The sequence below is a fragment of the Planococcus citri genome, chromosome 3 (assembly GCF_950023065.1).
Source record: "Planococcus citri chromosome 3, ihPlaCitr1.1, whole genome shotgun sequence".
NCBI classification, from domain to species: Eukaryota; Metazoa; Arthropoda; class Insecta; order Hemiptera; family Pseudococcidae; genus Planococcus; species Planococcus citri.
Genome location: NC_088679.1, coordinates 2901446 through 2922686, shown reverse-complemented (window position 1 = coordinate 2922686; position 21241 = coordinate 2901446). Strand labels below are relative to the sequence as shown.

Below are 21241 nucleotides of genomic sequence, written 5' to 3'. Positions count from 1 at the left end.
AGGAAAGCTGAAATTTAGGATACACCCTATTTTCGACCTGCTAAATCGATTCAAAACAGTTTCAACCCGTTTTGAGCAGTTCTGGAGCCTCCAGCAGATTTTTGAAACTCGAAATTCCCACAAAATTCCATCAAATTGGAGTTGTAAAGATGAAATTTATTCTAAAAACTAATTTCAATACGCTACGAAATACTGCAGGTGAATTTCAAGTCGTTTTGGAGCCTCCAGCGACTTTTTGAAAATTTCTGAAGCCTCAAGCAGATTTTTGAAACTTGAAATTTTTACAAAATTTCATCAAATGGAGATGGAAAGCTGAAATTTACTCTACACTCCAATTTTAACACCCTCTGAAGACTACTTCAGGTGTGTTCAAGTCATTTTAGAGCCTCCAGCGACTTTTTCGAAAATTACTGGAGCCTCCAGTACATTTTTGAAACTTGAAATTCCCGCAACATTTTACCAAATGGAGTTGGTAAGCTGAAATTTACTTTGCAAACTAATTTGAATACTACATGGTGGTTTCAAATGGGTTTAAATGGTTTTGAAGCTTCCAACTACTTCTTGGAAATATCAATTTTCCAAAAAACATCATACGACCTCTCAAAAAGTCGATGGAGGCTACAAAACGACTTGAAATCCACCAGCAGACGACTTTGTAGCGTATTAAGAGTAGTTAGCAGAATGAATATTGACTTTCCATCTCCGTTTGATGACATTTTTAGGAAATTTAAAGTTTCAAAAATCTACTGGAGGCTCCAGTAATTTTCAAAAATTCGCAGGATGCTCCAAAACGACTTGAAATTTCCCTGCAGTTGACTTCGCTGGGTATTGAAATTAATTTGCTGAATAAATTTCAGCTTTCCAACTCCATGTTGGTGAAATTTTGTGGGAATTTCGAGTTTCAAAAATCTGCTGGAGGCTCCAGAACTGCTCAAAACGGTTTGAAACCGTTTCCAATCGATTTGGCACGTCGAAAATAGGGTGTATCCTACATTTCAGCTTTCTTGGTCAATTTGGTAAAATTTTGATTTTTCCCCTAATTTTTGGCCGAAATTTGATTTTCAAAAATTCACCAAAAATCCAAAAAGGCACTTTAGCCCTTGAAATTTTGACAGGTGATAAATTTTTGCTTGATCTTTCGATCTACATTTGTAAAGTTTGAAAAATTTTGTGCAAGTCCTATATTGGACCGCAAAATCTGCGATTTCAACTGACCTGTCAATCAAAATGACCGCCATTTTGTAAGCAGGGCCACTTTTTTTTGAGTACAAGGGCTAAAAATGTTTCTTAGGACTCCCTTTTTAAGAAAAAAGTTGTCCCGGAGGATCGACGGGGGGGGGGGGGGGGTGCAATTTATCCTTAAGTGGGCTCCCCGACTAAAAGATCCAAAATTGTTTAACTTTTTGAAATTGAAGACAGCAAAATTCCAATTTGTTATGTTCTGTTTTTTTTGTGATTTTTTTCTACATTCAAAAAAATACGTTCACGTTTTATCGCTTTTTTGGTCATTTTTTTCGAGCTTTTTTGATTAATTAGATCACTTTTTTTTTTTTTTTTTTTGATGAAATTGAGTACGATCCTTAAAAGTACCTCAACCCAAGAAAAAGAATCCCCATTCCTCCCACCTGTTTCTTTCATAGTAAAAAATACGAAAAATAAAACTCGAAATAAATTCGAACGACGAACGAAATAGTTTAATTAACGAAACAACATAATTGCACAAAAGTACACACGATAAAACAGACCATTTAGTCGGATAGAAAAATACAAGTTACTCGAAGTACGAGAATAATGATGCGAGAACATTTGCTAAACTAGAGATAAACGAATCGGCGCGAACATTGCCGAGTATAAACGAATACGAATGGTAATTAATACCCCAACATATTCCCCCCGAAGGAGGTCAAACCTCCTTCTAATTAAAGAAGAAAATTAACAATCAACAAAATAATAAAAAACAACAATGACTACAAAAAACAGTATCAAAAATATCAACAGGGGAAAAATGCAAGTTTACAAAATTTCATACAATTACGCATCACATAAAATACATTCGAAATACATAATTAAAATTCGAAAATCAACATGTTCATTTACATAAATCTACACGAAATAGTAAATAACTAAATACATCAACCAATATTACGAATTTAATAAATTTTAACCATTAATTGGTAACAATGCGAGATTTTGAACACTCGTTTTACGAACTGTGCCATTAGCCAATCGAATATCGGCATTTCGCACGACACCCTTTTTATCTGGGTATGTACCTACAACTATGCCCATTGGCCAGCTGAAGGATTTTTCTCCTTGAGTACGAAGTAGTACTACATCATCAATCTTGAGAATTTTCTCATTCTTTTTCCATTTGGAACGAACTTGTAATTGGTTCAAATAATCTCTTTTCCATATTGTCCAGAATGATTCCACAATTCTGGTCCACAAACGATATCGTAATTTGATATTTAAATTTTCTTCATCCAATGTAGGAATTTCATGGAATGAAGATCCGATTAAAAAATGCCCCGGAGTTAGGGGTTCAACAAATTGATTGCATTTTTTATATGCAATTGGTCTTGAATTAAGAATACATTCGACCTTGGATAGAACTGTGTTCAATTCAAACACATTCAATGTTTGATTGCCAATAGCCTTGGCTAGCAACGATTTTCCGGCTTTTACTGCCGATTCCCACAATCCACCTTGATGTGGGCTGCGAGGAGCGATAGTTTTCCATTCTATCAAGTTCTCATCAACGAATTGATTATATCTACTACTTTGTAGAAAATTACGAAGTCCAATGAAATTTGTTCCGTTATCTGAATAGATAACGCGAGGTAACCCTCTTCTACTCACGAATCTTTCAAGACAATTTAAAAATGCCTCGGAAGTCAGATCTTCAACGAGATCAATATGTACTGCTCTAGTACTGAAGCATACGAAAAAGACAATGTATGCCTTGTAAATTTTGTAAGACCTGTGGTTGGTACATTTCATAGAAACTGCACCTGATAGGTCAACACCTACACACGAAAATGGTCTTTGAATTTTTGTTCTTTCAGGAGGTAAATCTCCCATAATTTGCTCCATTAAACGAGCGTTGTGACGTGTGCAAATTACACAATTTCTAAATACATTTTTTATTATCAAAATCAGGTTTCCTACTACCCAAAATTGACCTCGTACATAATTCAGTACAAATGATCGAGATGCGTGATAATATCTTTCATGTACCATACGTACATACGAACGAATAAAAGTAGACGTTGCATGCACCGCCATGGGATGCTTCTTATCATACGAGAAGTTTGAAGCAGATAACCTACCACCAACTCTCATTACATTATTTGTATCTAAAAATACATCGAGAGAGAACAATTTACTAGTTCTCTGTATGCCTGTTTTGGCATGTAATCTCCAATATTCTTCATCGAAATGTTCACGTTGAACGAATGCAATAATGCAATAGAACGCTTCTCTTCGTTCTGAAACGGATAACCTTGGATAGCTTTGTATGCAAGCTTTAACAGGCGAAGTAGCCACAGCCTTTTTCTTTCCTATTTTATCTCTTACTCGTTTTTTCAAGCAGAGAATAAATCGGCGAATATAGCCAACGATAGAAACGATTTTATACCACGATGATATATTTTCAACCAAGGTCAATATTATCGACGAATCTTTCGTGATACTCAGACTTGACTTTTCATGTTTCAATTCTGGTAATTTTCGAATAGGTATATTTTCACCTTTCAACGAAATATTCTCTCTGAATGAATTTTCATCAGAAAGAAAATTTGGCCCAGATAGCCATAACGAATTTCGAATAAATGATCTGGCAGAAACTCCGCGAGTTCCTAGATCTGCTGGGTTATTGGTTCCCAAAATATAGGACCAATTTTCATTTTTGGTCAGTGCCAAAATTTTTATTATTCTGTTCGAAACGAATAATTTCAATTTGAGCGGATCCATTTTTAACCAAGCCAAAGTAACTTGAGAATCCGAAAAGCAATAAAATTCGTTTATTTTCAGGATATCACGTAACCTGTTTATCAAATTAGCAAGCAATTCAGCTGCCATTAATTCGAGCCTATGTATAGGCTGTATTGTTTTTATAGGTGCAACTCTAGTTTTCGAGCATGCAAATGAGACAAAAATATTGCCATTTTCGTCTATTGTACGAACGTAAATTACAGCACAATATGCACTCGTTGATGCATCGCAAAATCCGATTAATTGTCTAATTTTGACACATTTTGTTAGTGCATAGCACCTAGGTATATTATACCCTACTAATAGAGGCAATTCCTCACGATATTCCAAATAATCTTTTGATAAATCAGCAGAAATGGGCTCATCCCATTCTCTACCTTCTTTCCATAATGTTTGTAGAAGAATTTTTCCAGTAATTAAAACAGGAGTTAAAATTCCCAAAATATCGAAAATTTTCGAAATGTCACTCAACATGACTCTTTTTGTTATTATTTCTGGTAATTGATCCAGTTTAATATTTATTGATAATTTATCACTCTCAGGTGACCAAATCAGGCCTAATAAGCCTACAAACGAACAATCATCACCACCAATCACTCTCTGCTTGAGAGGTTCGATTAGTGAAGGTTCTAATGATTTGAGAAATTCATTAGAATTACTCTGATATTTAGTTAAATTAAACCCAAATTTTTTCAATGACGAATGTACAATTTTTTGTAATTCAATGGCTGAATTTTCGTCCATAGCTCCGGACATCCAATTATCAACATAAAACTCATCTTGAATAGATTGAGCTGCTTTAGGTGATGATTTTTTAATCAATTCACCAACTTTATTCAAACATTTTGTTGCTAAAAACATAGCAGGTCCAATACCATTTACTAAGGTGGTTAATTCAGCCAATTTTAGAACCTCATTGGGTTCAAAACGATAAAAAATGGTTTGTAAGTGCCAATCTTGTTTGGCTATCCAAATGGATCGATACATTCGAAAAATATCAGCACAGATTGCAATAATATACAATCTGAAACTGAGAATGATCGCGAAAAGATCGCGTTGAATAGGTGGGCCATTCAAAAAATGGTCATTTAAGGAGGTTCCAAGCTCATCCAAAAATGACGCATTAAAAACCAACCTAAAACTTACTCCACTTGTTGTGGTTTTTGAAACCAAGTGGTGTGGAATGAAGTATGCATTTTCTTTGGGATTTCCCTCAAGGGTGCACAAATGACCCAATTTTATGTATTCGTTGAGAATATCAACGTATCCTTTTTTAGCAATCTCAGAACGACGTTTTTCTGATTTCAAATAAATGTTTCGAACTCTGTGAAACGAACCCTTTAAATTTTCCACTGATGATTTCAGTGGTAATGAAATAACAAATTTACCAGACTCTGGATCGATAGATTAGGTTTCTTCGAAATGCTTATCAATGAGAGCATACTCAGTGATTAATTCATCATTTTTTGAATTGGTTTCTGTAAATTTGTCCGAATTGACAAAATGATCAAATTGAACTGAAAGTTCAGTATTGGATAAACCACAAAAGGGTTTTCGTTCAGCCAAAAATGAGGCCTTTTTTATTGCTCCGGAGACAATAACTCCAAATTTTGAGTCTCTCAAACAAAGACTTTCAACAAAACGACGCTTTTCTTCAAAAATGAATTCTACATATTCATTTCCTAGCAAAATATCAACATTAGAGTGAGGCAATAAATCCTTACTCTCACCGAACGATAACGAATTGAAATCCTCAACAATCTTCGAGATATCATGTTGAGAAACCGAACAAGGAATTTTATTGATGACATCAGCATCAATTACGATCGAAAACGAATTATATCTAGATTTCAACACAAATCTAGACGAATGAGTCAATTCTTTAGAATTATCGTTAATACCAACCAGATTCGTTGTAACTTGGCTTTTGACAACCTTTAAGTTTGCTTTTTCGCAAAATTCTCTCGAAATCAAGGAAGCTTCGGAGCCTTGGTCAAATAATACTCTTCCCAAGGTCACTCCATTCTTACCCTGAACTTTCACTATCGCAGTGGATAGAATAACTGAACGAGAGGATGCAAAAGCACAAGCTGAAGTGTTTGTAGTCGAAGCACTACCACTTCCAGTGGAATTACCACTTTCTGAACTCTGATTGGTGTTGTGACCAAGATTATTACTCGAAGTTTGAGTATTAGGACCACTTGAACCATTATTCGGTTCTCTATGTAATAAAATATTATGTCGTCCCTTACACTTGACACAGTCGTATCTTTTACAATCCCCAACCTTGTGATTAGGATTGAAACATTTTAAGCACAAACTATGTGCCTTCACAAATTCAAATTTATCATTTACCGATTTACAACAAAAAATAGCACACTGATTTAAGTAATGTAAATCCCCACAACATAAACACTTAGGTGGTAATCTACCTACTGATTTTGACGAACTAGAATCAGCTGCGAACGATTTTTTAGCTGGAACACTGCCACTCGATTTGACCAACTTCGATTGGACTTTTGTTTTTGACGATTCGTTGACTGGAACAGACGACGATGACGATGACGACGATGCTGAGGCGGTTGCTATCTCATAAGCGAAGCAGCGATTTTGTAGAAATTCGAATAATTTAGTATGTTCAGGATACTTGGACTTTTCTTGGATGGAATTTTCCCAATCGAGGCGAATTTTCTCTGGAAGCTTTCGAGAAACCATAAACGTAATCACTGGAGAGAGGGCATCAGTGTTTATGCCACAAACCTTGAGCCCACGAATAGTTCGATTTAATTCGTCCAACGAGTCCCTCAAGGTTGGAACTTTTATTGCTGGAGAATCGAATAACGCTGCGAGGTGCTCCGCAATAATTCTGCGACGATTATCGTATGAAAATTCGATTGCATCTAAGGCTGACTTGTACAATTCGCCTTTGGTGCCGAAATCTTTCAAAAAATGTTCTGCCTTGCCAACTAAGGCCCGTTTTAATAAGAACATTCGTTGGTAATCGTCTAAATTCTCATTTCGATGAACGATGTTTATGAATTCTTCGTGCCAGTCAGGATAATTTTTATAAATTCCGTCGAACTTTGGAACAGGAATGTCCTGAATTTTCAACATGGGGTTGATGACAGGAGCATCGAAATAGAGCGAAGTGTGGCCACCACCGAAGGACCTTTTGCTAAAAGTAGCTCTGCCACTTTGACGATCGTTTTTCTCTTGTTTGAGACGAAATTTTGATTCAATAGTTCGGAACTTTCCGATCAAATTATTCATTTCAAACCTTGAAGTTCGATATTCTGAGCAGATCTCATCATCATTGGCTGCAATCTGCTCCACTGTCCATTCTGGATCAATGAAATCACACAATTCAGTGTTTATTTTGGCAAGCATATCCAAGTCTGCTCGCCATTGCTCGATATTTGTTGAAATTTCGTTGAGTAAGGCTTCGGTTGCCTCCTCAGTTGCATCGGAGATCTGAATACTAACCATTTCATGGTTAGCGATGAGGTTTCGAACAAGGAGACGTCTATCTCTTTTCAAATCTTCTTTTGCTTTTTCGAGAGCAGCTTCTCTGGCTGCTGCTGCATCTTCCGGTGACATTGTGGGATAATGAATAATTTTCATTCACAAAAAACGACTCGGAAATATTGCTATTTGATAGCCAACGAACGATATTACGAATTACGTAAACGACACTTTGTTTGCTCAATTTTCACTCACGAAAAAGTTGTTACGAAATAGTACTCAATTTCTACTTACGAAACTGCAACAAAATTTATTCAATTTTCATTTGAAAATTGCAACGAATATTTCACTTTTCACTCACGAACAAGTGCGACGAAATTAATTCAATTTTCACTTAGGATAAAATGAAAAATTGCAACGAACGTTAAATTCAATTTTTCCAACACGAAAAATTGCGACGAAAATTTATTCAATTTTTCACGAGAGAAAAATTGCGACGAATACACGGATGCATGGTTAGATGCATCCGGCTCGGAGGACCATTGTTTCTTTCATAGTAAAAAATACGAAAAATAAAACTCGAAATAAATTCGAACGACGAACGAAATAGTTTAATTAACGAAACAACATAATTGCACAAAAGTACACACGATAAAACAGACCATTTAGTCGGATAGAAAAATACAAGTTACTCGAAGTACGAGAATAATGATGCGAGAACATTTGCTAAACTAGAGATAAACGAATCGGCGCGAACATTGCCGAGTATAAACGAATACGAATGGTAATTAATACCCCAACACCACCCCCTACCAAGATTTGGCGAATTTTAAAAATTGAAATTTGTCCCATTTCTAATGAAAATAATGAAAATAAAAATCTGTTCAAATCGACATGAAAATCTAAAACTTGTTTTATACAGCTTATATTTCGACCTTCCGAGTAGTGATGTTACGAGCATATGCTCGCTGAGCAAATGCGCGCAATTGCGGGCATATGCGCGCATTTGCGCCCAAAAATTTTGAGCAAATGCGCGAAATATGCGCGATGAAAAAATCATGCGACATATCAAAATACAGGGCAGAGGTCGCTATTGATGAATAAACTAATAAAAACGCTATAAACTCAACACACCTCCCCCAAAGTCAGAAAATGAAATTATTTGAGTCATTTTTTCTGTATTTCATAACAATTTCTCGGTAAAGAGTGATGAATTTTGGTTTTATTTGATTCCCAACTTTTGAAATACTTGAAAAAGGTGTCCTTCAGAAAGTTCTGCTGTTTTCCCCTTTGTTTCATGATGTCCTGCTTGTTTGACACTTTGTAGTCTACTAGATCACTTTCACTTCTATTTTTGAATCATGAAACAAAATTTGAGACTCTCCCTTCTGAAAAATATTCAAGTATTTTTGGAAGAAAATGGTAAACCTCGAATGAGGATTCCAGGTGATTTTAATAGGGTTCCCCTATTAGTGGAGAAACCATACAAATTTTTGTACTTCCCATATTTTATTCTTTCTTATTTTATTATTATTACTTTTTTTTTTGAAAATATGAATTTCTAAAAATTTTCTGCCAAGTGATGATAAATTTGAGGGAAGGAGGAGAACATCTAAACATCTGAAATCTTTGAATTGAAAAAAAAATCAAAATGCTTTCTGAAGTAGTGAAAAAATAATATCGAACCTCTCCTCTCCCCCCTTTCATTCAAAATATAAAATTTGAGAAATTGTCTTGCTATTGTCCTTTTGACCATTTCTTAACTATGGAACAAAAATTTCAGGGCTCCCCTTTCTGAAAATATATAGGTAGGTACGAGTATTTTTGGAAAAATTGCTTGTTTTTTCATATTTTGAATCAAAAATTTTTCAATTTCCATTTTATTCTTCCCTTATTTTGAATATTTTAATTTTGAATTCAAAAAGAAAACAAAATATTTTCTAAAGCAGTGAAAAAAATCGATTGCAATATTATTGAACCCCTCTCCTTTCCTTTTAAATAAAATATGAAAAATTGTCCTGCTTTATTTGCCCTATTTTTTCATGCTTTTCCGTTTTTTGGACAACTTTTCTTGTTGAAAATCACAAATAGAAGCAAATAACATCCATTTGTGGAATTTGCGCGCAAATGCGCGCATATGCGCGCATTTTAACATCACTACTTCCGAGTCGATTGGTAATCAGCCGATTTTCATACAATCGAATTTTTGAAGAAAAAAAAACTTGAATTTGAACTGACACAAAAAGATTTTGAAAATATTTGTCTTAAATTGATCGGAAATGAATTTCATGTTCATCATCATACCTACTAACAGCGTTTTTTCAAAAACTGGAGAGTGGAGAATCCGAAAATCTACTGGAGGCTCCAGAACAGTTCAAAACCATTACCAATCGAGTTCGGTAGGTCAAAAATAACAGTTCGAACGAAATTTCAGGATTTTATGCTGATTTTGTATTGGTTTTGTTTTTTTTTTTTTTTCATAAAAAATGAGCCCAATTTGAATTTTCAAAAATCCGCCGAAAATCGAAAAATGAATTTCAGTGCCTGAAATTTTATCTGGTGATGTATTTTGAGGTGATTTTTTGATTCCTCTGTCTGGTTCAAAAATTTGTTTGCAGGTTTGTGATATTACCCTTGTTGTATGTACCTATATAAGTGTATTTATGTCAGCGAAAATATGATTGCTGTATGACCTGTATGAATGTTTTCACGGACCCTATGTACTTTTTTTAATGATCAATTTAAGTAGTAATAAGTATTGGAGAAAAAAACCAAGTTCCTTACTCCTTTCGTCGAAGTTTTCTATACACATGCTGCCTAATATAGAAAGTCTTCCAAATGTAGCTTGTTTTCCACTTTATCCGCGAGTGTTTACAGCGCCTTTTAAAAGCATAATATGCAAAATAGTTGGGCTTTTGTTTGTTGAATAATTTGAAATGCAAATGAGTTCGAATAGGACTTTGGAATTAATAAACAACTCGCTGGTACCTATACCTAGCGAAATGACGAACATTTGAAAGTGGCTGCGCCTTTTAACGTTAAAGCCAGCATCGTCGTAAGACCGGGTGCGTTAAATTTTTACTCGAAAGTAATGCTACCTTCGTCGAGATTAAATTATCTTTAGAATTTCGTGTACGTAAATTATTTAAGCTTTGAAGTCGATCTCGTAATTGGCTCACTCGATGCGTCGACGCAAATACGAACACCACCAACGCATGTAGTGTGTACGGCAAGATGGTTAGTAGAATATTAAAAGTCTTGTCCCTTAAATATTCGTTCAAAGATAAGGATACGGACGCCGAACAAGCCGATAATAATCTGTTAATAATGAACGAACGTTGATTTGATGAGAAAAAAAGTGTGTTAGGATTAACCGCAACGTGCCACATTTACATAACCTTGCCAGTTGATAAAATCACAACTTGCCAATTGTCGGTGTGATCCGCGTCGACACGTGTTGTCAACAAATCCTCGATTAATGGAAAAGATTGCGGCATTATTGACAATTGTTATGTGAATTTTTCATACTCGTACGAGTAGAGTTTATTTTGTTACAACAATGTTTTGATCGAGCATGATTTATGGCTCGATCGCCCAGCTTGCATGGTTGGCCCTCGATGGTTTTGCGCATGCCAGTAAGTATATGTATTTGAGGTTTAGACTTGTTCTCTTGAAAATTGATTTTCTACATTTTAACACCTTCTGAAGCCGACTTCAGGATGGGTTCAAGTCATTTTGGAGCCTCCAGCGACTTTTTAAAAACTACTGGAGTCTCCGCCAGATTTTTAAAAACATTTTATCAAAATGGAGATAGTCAAGCTGAAATTACTTCGCCCTAAGTTCAATACAATATGAAGTCGACTGCATGGTGGTTTCAAAATCGTTTTGAAGGTTCCATGCTACTTTTTGGAAACTTCAATTTTCCAAAAAAACGCCATACAACCTTTCAAAAAGTCGCTGGAGGCTCCAAGACGACTTGAAATCCACCAGCAGTCGTCTTCTGAGAGTGCTAAAATTGGAGTGCAGAGTATATTTCCGCTTTTCATCTTCATTTTCAAGTTTCAAAAATCTGCTGGAGGCTCCGGTAATTTTCAAAAAGTCGCTGGAGATTCCAGAACGACTTGAGATCCACCTGCAGTCGACTTCTTAGCGTATTGAAATTAGTTTTTAGAATGAATTTCAGCTTTCCAACTTCATTAGATGAAATTTGGTGGGAATTTCGAGTTTCAAAAATCTGCCGGAGGCTCCAGAACTGCTCAAAACGGTTTGAAACAGTTTCCAATCGATTTGGCATGTCGAAAATAGGGTATATCCCAAAGTTCAGCTTTCATGGACAATTTGGTAAAATTTTGATTTTTCCCCTCATTTTTGGTCTAAATTTGATTTTCAAAAATTCACCAAAAAGCGAAAAAGGCACTTTAGCACTTGAAATTTTGACAGGTGATAAATTTTTGCCTCATTTTTCGATGTACCTTTGTACGGTTTAAAAAATTTCGTGCAAGTCCTATGCTGGCACGCAAAATCTGCGATTTTGGCTGACCTGTAGAGTGTCTACTGAAACCAAAAAAGCAAATTTCTTGCTTTTTTCTTGCCTACTTCGTGCTATTTTCTTTACTTTCAAACATGAAATTTCGAACCCCCCCTCCCATAAATATTCTTTGCTAGCAGTCCCCCCCTCCACCCGCCAGGTTTCTCAAAAAAAATTACTCGGAGCAAGAAAATGAAAAATCGACATTCGAAAATTTTACGAAAAAATTAGTTCAGAAAACGAAAAAACGACCATTTTGTACAAATATGTTTCATTTTTTTCATGTTTAATCAAGTCTACTGGTATGAGGTCTTCCCCCACTGCTTTGTGGTTTCTGGCTCTCTTCACCACGTTCCTCAGCTCCCACATTTGAATTTGTGGTGCCTCCTCCCAGGATGAAACTTCCATTTGAGCCGGACATGTGTTTTTTTTTGTTGTAAGAAAACTTTTTTGTGGGAATTGCCAAATGGTCTTATGTTTTATTGTTGCTAAAATTCCAACATATCCTCTTATTTTGATAAAAATTGCACAAATCTTGAAGTGGCCCGGTTTTTTTCTTGCTATCATTTTGTCTGAATAATGTTTTGTTTTTTGGGTTTGTCAAAATTGCAAGAAAGTACTTTCTCATCAAAATTTTGGAACAAACTCGTTTTTTGTCAAAAATTGCGTGTAAGTTTTGTGTTATTGCTAGAATTGCAAGAAATTCTTATATTTTTAAAATTGGGGTTCTGAACAAAATTCTTATGGGGGGAGGGGGGTCGTTTGAAAGAATTTAGTAGTCTCAGAGTGAAAATGGAAAGTTGAAAAAAATATTTCAAAGACTAATATTTTTACTTGATTTTTTTTTGATTTTTTCAAGCTTTTTTTTGACATTTTTTTATACTGGGCGTGTATAATTGCCTGGATTTTTACGCCCAGTTTCGAGCGGTTAGTCTAGATTTGGTTTGAAAGATTGATTTCTTTGATGTATTTAAGAATGTTTTCCATCTGCTTGATATTGTCAGGAATTGTAGGGTTGAGGTCTGAAATGTTTAAGGATTGACGTTTTGTTTTGAGGGAGGGACAGTAGAATAGAAAGTGTTGAGTGGAGATTATTTCAGAATTACAGAATTGACAGGTGGGTTTAGGAGCTTTGGTGTACAAATGGCTGTGGGTTAATTTGGTATGACCAATTCGGAGGCCGGTGATTATAATTTCTTCTGATCTATTTAGGTGACTAAGGTGCTTCCAAGGGAGGATTGATTTTTTGTGGGTAAATAGTTTGTGATTTGTTTTTGAGTTCCTTAGGTTTTGCCAATTGGAGTTTTGGATGATTTTTAGAATGTTAATAACATCATCATGGGTCACAGAGAAAATTTTAGAGGGGGTAACCGCTGTTTTAGCTGATTCATCTACTGCCTGATTTCCTTCAATGCCTACATGACTTGGGACAAACATAAATTTAATAATTTTGTCAGTAGTCTGAAGTTTATAGATGATTTGATGGATCTTATGAACAAGTTGATGTTCAGAAAGTTTGTTTTGAATTGATAAAAGAGCAGAGAGTGAGTCTGACTGAATCAGGAATTTTTTTGTTAGGGCTTTTTGAAGTAGAGATCTTTTGTAGGCAATGGAGTACAGCAGAAACTTCTAAATTGAAAATTGAAGAATATTTATGAGCTGTGAAGTTGGTAATTCTACCATCAATAGAAAAAGCATAGCCTGCATATTCAAACTCATTTTTAGAACCATCTGTGAAGCATAAAATAAATTCATCATGATATTCTGCCATGATCTCAGTATATTTTTCTTTGATGAAACCGGATGGATACTCATTTTTTTTGTATTGGGATAAGGATAGATTGAATTCTGGTAAAATTAATTCTCAGGGAGGAAATTTATTGTATTCGGAAGTGAGGTCTAATAGGTTTACATGGTAATTTCCTAAAGAATTTTGGAGAATACAGGAGTGATTTCCAGAATGGTTTGAAGTATTTTGAATTTGTTTTTTGATTAAAGTTCTGACTGGGTTTGTTGGATTTGTTGTTGCTGATACAATGAATTTATTAGTAATATAGAAATTCCTGAAGTTTGGAGGGGGTTCACTAGCTTCACAGTAGATGCTGTCTATAGGAGAGGATGGTAATGCTCCAATACATAGGCGTAAGGCAGCATTTTGTATTACTTTAAGGATTGATAGGTTTTTATCTAATGCACTGATATAGGCTGGACAGCCTTATTCTATTTTGTTTCTAATTAGAGATCTATATAACTGAAGTAAAAGGGATCTTGAAGGGTTATATTTTGGATTTTTAATCACTTTCAATAGATTTAGGGTTTTCATTAAGTTCTGTTTAATGGATATAGAGTGAGGTGTCCATTTGAGCTTACAATCGAAAATCAATCCAAGGAATTTTGTATTTGATTTGAATTCAAGTTTTTTACCTTTGAGGGTTAGGGAAGGAAGTTCAATTTTGTTCTTTCTAAAAAAAAGAATGCAATGGGTTTTAGACTGTGAGAATGAGAGACCATTTGAATCTGCCCATTCTTGAATTTTATCAAGGGTTTCTTGGATAAAGAGCTGTGCTATTTGTAAGTCTTTGAAACATAGGGAGATGTTCATATCATCTGTGAATAATCTTAGTGACATTGGGGGAGGGATAATGCTATGAATACTATGAATAAGGAGAATAAAAAGAGTTGTACTCAAAACAGAGCCTTGTGGAATACCATTTTGAATTTCATATACTTGTGATAACTGATGAGGTATTATTTTATTCTAACTTGAAATTTACGATCAGAAAGAAAATTTGCAATGAAGAGAGCAATGATGAGAGCAACTAATTTTGTCAAAGAGACCAAAATCATATTATAAGTATTTTCCTTTTTTTTCAACTTGGAATGCCCTTGCATAACTTTTTAAACTTACAGGAAAATCAAAAATTAAAGGGAATTATTTTCTCATAAAATTCCAACATCTTTGAGAGGGAGGAGAGCAGAAAAAACAAAGTTTCAAAGTAGAGCAATCTTTCCAATGAACCTAGAAAAATAGCCAAATATTTATCAAATTTTTCCGTTTTTTAAAAACTGGCAATAACGACAGAAAAATTGGCACCACTGTATTCCAAAATGTTCCCCTTGTTTCAGGAATGATATATATTTCGGTGTTTTGACATAATCAATGCGAAGTTTTTGAGAGAAAAAATTTGGAGCTAAACATTTTTCTGAGTGTCGACTTTCAACTTAAAGATCTCAATTGAATTTGGTCGAAACCCTTCAACTTGTATTTTTTTGCTGACCACTTTAATCTAATGTGCATTATGGTAGATGTTTGTATTTTATGACCTTTTATTGACGTATTTATTTCTTCGATTTTCAGATCTCAATATTCGAATAATCCACTCCACACTCCGATAAACAGCAGTCGTCATTTTCTGGAAGGAAATTCTCGTGTCAACGTAAGTACATTTCATGTCAATGCGTAATGAAAAAAGTACGACAATAAGTGTAGAAAATTGTATTGGAAATAGTTGAAAAAAATATGTCGAAATAACATAACGTTCTATCAACGATAAAAACTTCTCTCGATAGCTTCGCAGCAAAAGTTGCGTGGAAAAAAATTCTACTACCTTAACCTAAGGACCCGAAAAAAAACACACCAAATTGTGTAAAACAGCTGTAAAAAAATATTATTTTATTACCGCGCAGATTTAAGTTTACAATGATATTCATTTTGTTTTCGAAAGTGGGTAGTTGCGTTATTCAAAAGTTGCGGATACGAATGGCCGCGTATAATATTTACAAATCAGAAACGATTCCATTTTAAAGACGCATTTATATTCATAGAAAAATCATAAACGGAGTTATTGTATTTCTATACGAAGTGCGAGCAGAGAAAATAACGTATCGAAAAAGTGCTGGGGAGAAGCAGAAAGCAGAACGAAAAAAAAAGCACAAGTACGAAGAAGGGCATAAGTAGATATATACGAAGACCATTTTCACACCAGTTTATAAAGAGCTAGGGTAAACCGCGTGGGCACAGTGTAATAAAATAAGCTGGGGGTGATTTCAATACAAATCACGCTTTTTTTCCGCCGCCGTAATCCCATAAAGGGACTTTAATTTATTTATTTATTAGTTGATAGGATACGAGTACATCTTCTATTTTCGCGTATTACCTACGCTGGGCTATTTCGATATGTATATGTAGGTGTTCAGTCGATTGGTTTTGAATTCCATAGGCGAACTGCAGCAAAAAATTGCGTGTTTTTTTATATACTGTACCTAGGCAGAGAAAAAAAATTGAAAGAGGAAAAATTTTTGCGCTTGGGCATTCAATTTTAAAATCCGTACCCTCGAGAGTTGGTTATTTGTGCGAGCTACTTAGGATGAAAATGACCACGAGACACACAAGTATACATACAAGTATAGATAGATAAACGTAACAATGGCGTGATATATTAGATTTAAATTATAATACGTGGATAGGAGCATTAAAGAGCATGAGCCAGAGCCAGTATACCCCTTATGTTTTTACAACGCATTATGATCGGCGGCACGGCGGTTGCTAGCTCATCTTTAACTAACAATTTAGACCACGTGCCTGAAAAGTAAAGAGCTTGTAAATACTTTTATCCTACGATAACCTAACGACACGCTTTCCAAATCGGAAAGCTGATCCCTTTCTTGGATTATCAACCTAAAAGAAGGGTGGCCCTTTTATTTAACATTCCAAATTTGCTCAATAAACAGATAATTTATTACTTCTTTATTTTCACCCTTGTTTTTGATAGAACCGCAAGAGTTGAAGCAGAAAATACGCCTGATTTAAGCGTACCTTTAATTTTTATTCGTACCGAGTTTCTCTCGGCTGCTCGTCGATTCGGTATTATAAGAGTATATAGTTAGCCTGGTTTTTTGGCGGTGACTTGGATGAGGTATGGTTAGTAGGAGAGCGAGAAATTTTTAAAACTTGAGAAAATATCGCAGCTCGGTTGATTGCGTTCGATTAGTTTATTATTTCTTGCGAGAAGTGGCCTGGTTATAAATTAGGCCTATTCTGCGGTAGCGGGAGTGGTGGAATTGAAATTTTTGTCATTTTATGATGGCAGTGCGGTTGGTGAATTGGTTAAATGATTGAAATGGAGGTGTTATTTTTGATTCGGGTGCATGAGTTGAGATGTTTTTTTTTGGCCTAGAGAGAGATTAGATAGTTTATCATTATGGCTCATCTCCTATGGAAAAAGAACCTTTGAAAAAAAAAAACGAGTTCAAAATTTAAAATATTTCTATGTTTGAATTTGGAGTTGTTTTTAGGTGCGGAAGTTGATTTTTGGATTCTTGGTGAATTTTCAAAAAAAAAGCTGCTATAAGTACATAATTGTAAATTTCAACTTTTTTTCGTGATTTTTTTCGAACGAAACATTGGGAAGGATCATTCAATTACAACCCCCCCCCCAAACAGGAAACCAACCCCTCGTGAGCCCTTTTTTTAGCCTCCAGCAATTTTTATATTTTGTAATCGTTCCGATTGAGTGTGTGTTTTTTTTAAATTTAAAATTTATTTTTCCTACCTAGGTTTAGTAGGAAGAGTGGGGAAAACGATAATTCGAATCTTGATTCAATTTAATTGACCATAAAGATTTGATCTGTGATTCATATCGGACATATCGGTATTATGTAGGATGTCCCCCCCCCCAAAAAAAAAAACGTTAATCCTGCTTTTCCTGTGTTTTCGTTACTTTTGCCAAAATTGTCGAAAGAGTTTTGATTTTTTGTTGTAAAAATCATGAAAAAGTTCCGATTTTCTGCGAAATTTATCAACAAAGTCCCAATTGTTATTCTAAGATTTGCCAGTAAATTCACTTTGGTGCCAAAATTGTCATTAAAAAGAAATGTCCTATGTTTCTAAAATTGTCAAAAATCCTACTTTTTTGGTCAAATCTGTTATAAATTCTACTGTATTGCCAAAATTATGAAAATACTCGTACCTCACTTTATGATTGTCAACATTTCTGAGAGAAAAATTGCAGATATTTTATATAAAATCGTAAAAATTTTTGTTTCATTGCTTAAACTGTTATTAAAGAGTGTTAATTTTTGACGAAAAATAATCTCAAGTTTTTTCCCATGAATTTGTCAAAAAATCTTGCATTTTCACCAAAATTCTCAAGTTCTGATCCTTTGATAAATTTTTCAAAAGGTACCAAACTTTTCATGTTGTGAAGATGTTATTGTCAAAAAGTTGTGATTCTTTGCCAAAGTTGCTGAAAAACATCAGCTTTCCGTCACAATTTTCAGAAGGTCATAACTTTTTGCCCAAATTGTCAAAAAAGCTGCTGTCTTCTGTTTTTGAAAACATTAAGAAAAATCCTGCTTCTTTGTCAAAATTGTCAAAAATCCTTTTTTTTTTTTTTTTTGCAAAAATTGTCTTTTGGCAAAACTATATAGCTCATCAAAATTTTTTCCCTAAAACTTTTTACTGCGTTGTTGAAATTAACAAAATATGCCAATTTTTTGCCATAAATTTTCAAAATATCTGCTCCCAAAAGTCGACTACCCTCCCCCCTCCCCACCCATTAATGACATCACTAGGTCACATCGGATTCGCGATTCATCTTCCCTAAACTCCCCCAAACCCACCTTGGGACAGGTGGGGCGGGGTAAGTTTTTCTTGCAGTGGTTGAACAATGCTCAACTTCGGAGTCTCAAGACATAGGGAAAAACAGGACTGACGATTTTCAAAAGTTTATAAACTTCATTTTCAGAAAAAAAAATGCTTTGCTGGAGTTGTTTTTGAAAATAGAACGAAAATTTCATTTTTGAGAGATAATGAAAACCATATTTTGAAAAGAAAATGGAATTTTACAGGGAAAATGGAAACTTGATAATTACTCGACTTCAGCTTTCAAAAATGAAAACTTCAAATTTGAGTAAACTTCCTTATAAAAAATCTTTTTTCAGAAAAAACTTCTACAATAATTTTTTTTCAAAACAAAGTAATCGGGGAGGGGGGGGGGACTTCTTCATAAGCGAAAACTTGTGGAAAATTCTAGTTCGTAAACAACACACTTTCGCATTCAATTTTTGAAGAAAAAAAAAGTTTCTAAAGTCAATTGCTCTCGGTGACATTGCCAATTGCTCTGACCTGCATCTGTTTGCTGCGTTTTAAAGGTAATTGAGAGTAATTTCAAAAATATTTATAAGGTGTCTAACAAAATTTCAAAATAAAAAAGCAGGACTTTCGGCAGCACATTTTTTAAACACTTTACGACTTCTGTGGGGGGGGGGGTCAATTTTTACAAGTCAATCATTCGTTCTTTTTCAATGTCTTCGGATATTCCAAGATTATTTCAGAGGGAAAGTCATAGCGAACTTTTTTTAGGACCACCTTCCCACACCCGACAAAAAATAAGGGTTTTTAATTTTTTTTTCAAGTTCTGAAATTCCCAACATTTAACACTTCTCACCTGACATCAAAAAATGTATGAATTGAAGTACTTAAGTATTTGCAAGTACATATGAAAAAATATGAAAACTTCAGTAAGTAGTTTAATTCAATGAATGAAAAAAAAAACAAAAAAAAACATTCTTACTTCGGATGTAGTAGGTAATCCGAAATCAAAAATTCGTACCTTTTTTGTTTTCTCGAGTTTTTTTTAGCTTTGAAAATTAAATTAGAAAAGAGAAGTGAACATTCTATTACCAAGTTGAGCGAAGGGGCAACATTTTTCATTTGAAAATGTTCGTATTTGTTCATCTCAAAGACTACCTATTTGTACACAATTTTTTCCATCAGTCCGGTGGGAAAAACAACAATTTTTTTTTTTTAATTCCACAAAAAAGGGAAATTAATTGAAAATTCAAAGTATTATTGAAGAAAAAGCAGGACTTTTTGATAAAATTGTCGAAAAGCAAGACAACTGCAGAACTTGCAGTACTTGCAGGACTGTTAGACCCTGCTTAACCAACAATTTGAGTTCAACAAAGCTCAATGTTCAAAAGCTTGCAAAGCTTGGAGCTGTAATTTAGAAATTTTGAAAAAAATTCCGGAAGTATACATTTTCATGATATTTACCTACATATGCATTTATGAATTTTTCGTGAAGGGATCTGCTAAACTATTGGGGGGGGGGGCGAGGTGCACACTGCACAGAGCCAAATTATTGTGGTCGCAATGCAAGAAAATGTCAAACATTGCGTGCTGACATATCGTTTCATACGTTTTTGAAAACGCTCAATATACGAATATCAACTCATTTTTTTATTCTGCTTTTCCTATACGCCCCCCTGCTCCAATGCTCTTTGTAATTTGCCTGAAAATTAAAGAAATCGTGGGAAAAAATAATATGGTCTATCAGGTTTTTGCAAACCGAAACCCTTAATAATTTATACAAGCGGAAGGAAGGGTAAATTTGGAATTATTTCCAGCAAGAAAAGAGCAGACCCTACGAGAGCTTACCTACGAAGATGTGTACAAAGATGATGAAGATATTTGTCAGGCATTTTTCACTTTTTTGAAACATACTGGAATCTATGACCTTATTTAAAACTTTATTTTTTCAATGTTATTTTATTTTTTACTTGTTATGCTATTTGTGCTTGATTCATTTGTTTGTTTATTTGCCTTGTTAATTTATTGCCTGATGGTCCATATAGTGTAATGTATTGTGGACGCAAAAAAGCCTATGATGCTGAAGCGTCCTTAAATAAATTATTTCATTCATTCATTCAGAGATCGGGTCAAGAAAATATTTTATTTTTTTCAAAGAGGTTTATCGTTTCTACAGAACTCGAATCACATGTATTAATTTACACCAATAAAAAACCGCCAAGATTATGTCAGTCTTGATTTCCAAAAATTCAACTACCACCTAATTAGTAAAATGATTCATTATAGAATACGAATTGGGAAAATCGTATGATTCAATGTTTATTGTTTCGATTAAGTAAGTACCTATTATTAATTTCTGAAATTTATTGATATCTATTGATTAGCGCTAGATTACCTAACTAATTATCTGTACCCAAACTTCTGAAACGTGATTACCTATTAAGTAAATTATCAATTCTATAAAATTTCAAATTAATTTTTCCTCGAATTTAAAATTACGTTCTGGATTTGAAATCAATTTTGTAGAAAAATAGAGCATAAAACAACTAAGTATAGATGAAAAAGATTCACTAAATCGAAATATATTATCGATACATATTTTTCTAAAGAAACACTTTCGATAAAGATGAAAAACTTCCACATGATTCGCATTTCTTTACCTACAA

The 21241-nt window shown here is 34.4% G+C and overlaps 1 long non-coding RNA gene across 1 annotated transcript in view; it reads left to right on the top strand.

Annotated features, from left to right (window-relative positions):
- Nucleotides 1-21241, top strand: part of LOC135841658 (uncharacterized) — a 285746-nt gene that overhangs the window by 164536 nt on the left and 99969 nt on the right. The window contains exon 3 of the long non-coding RNA XR_010557966.1: nt 15342-15420. This is a non-coding gene — a long non-coding RNA (uncharacterized LOC135841658). The remainder of the gene's footprint in view (nt 1-15341; nt 15421-21241) is intronic.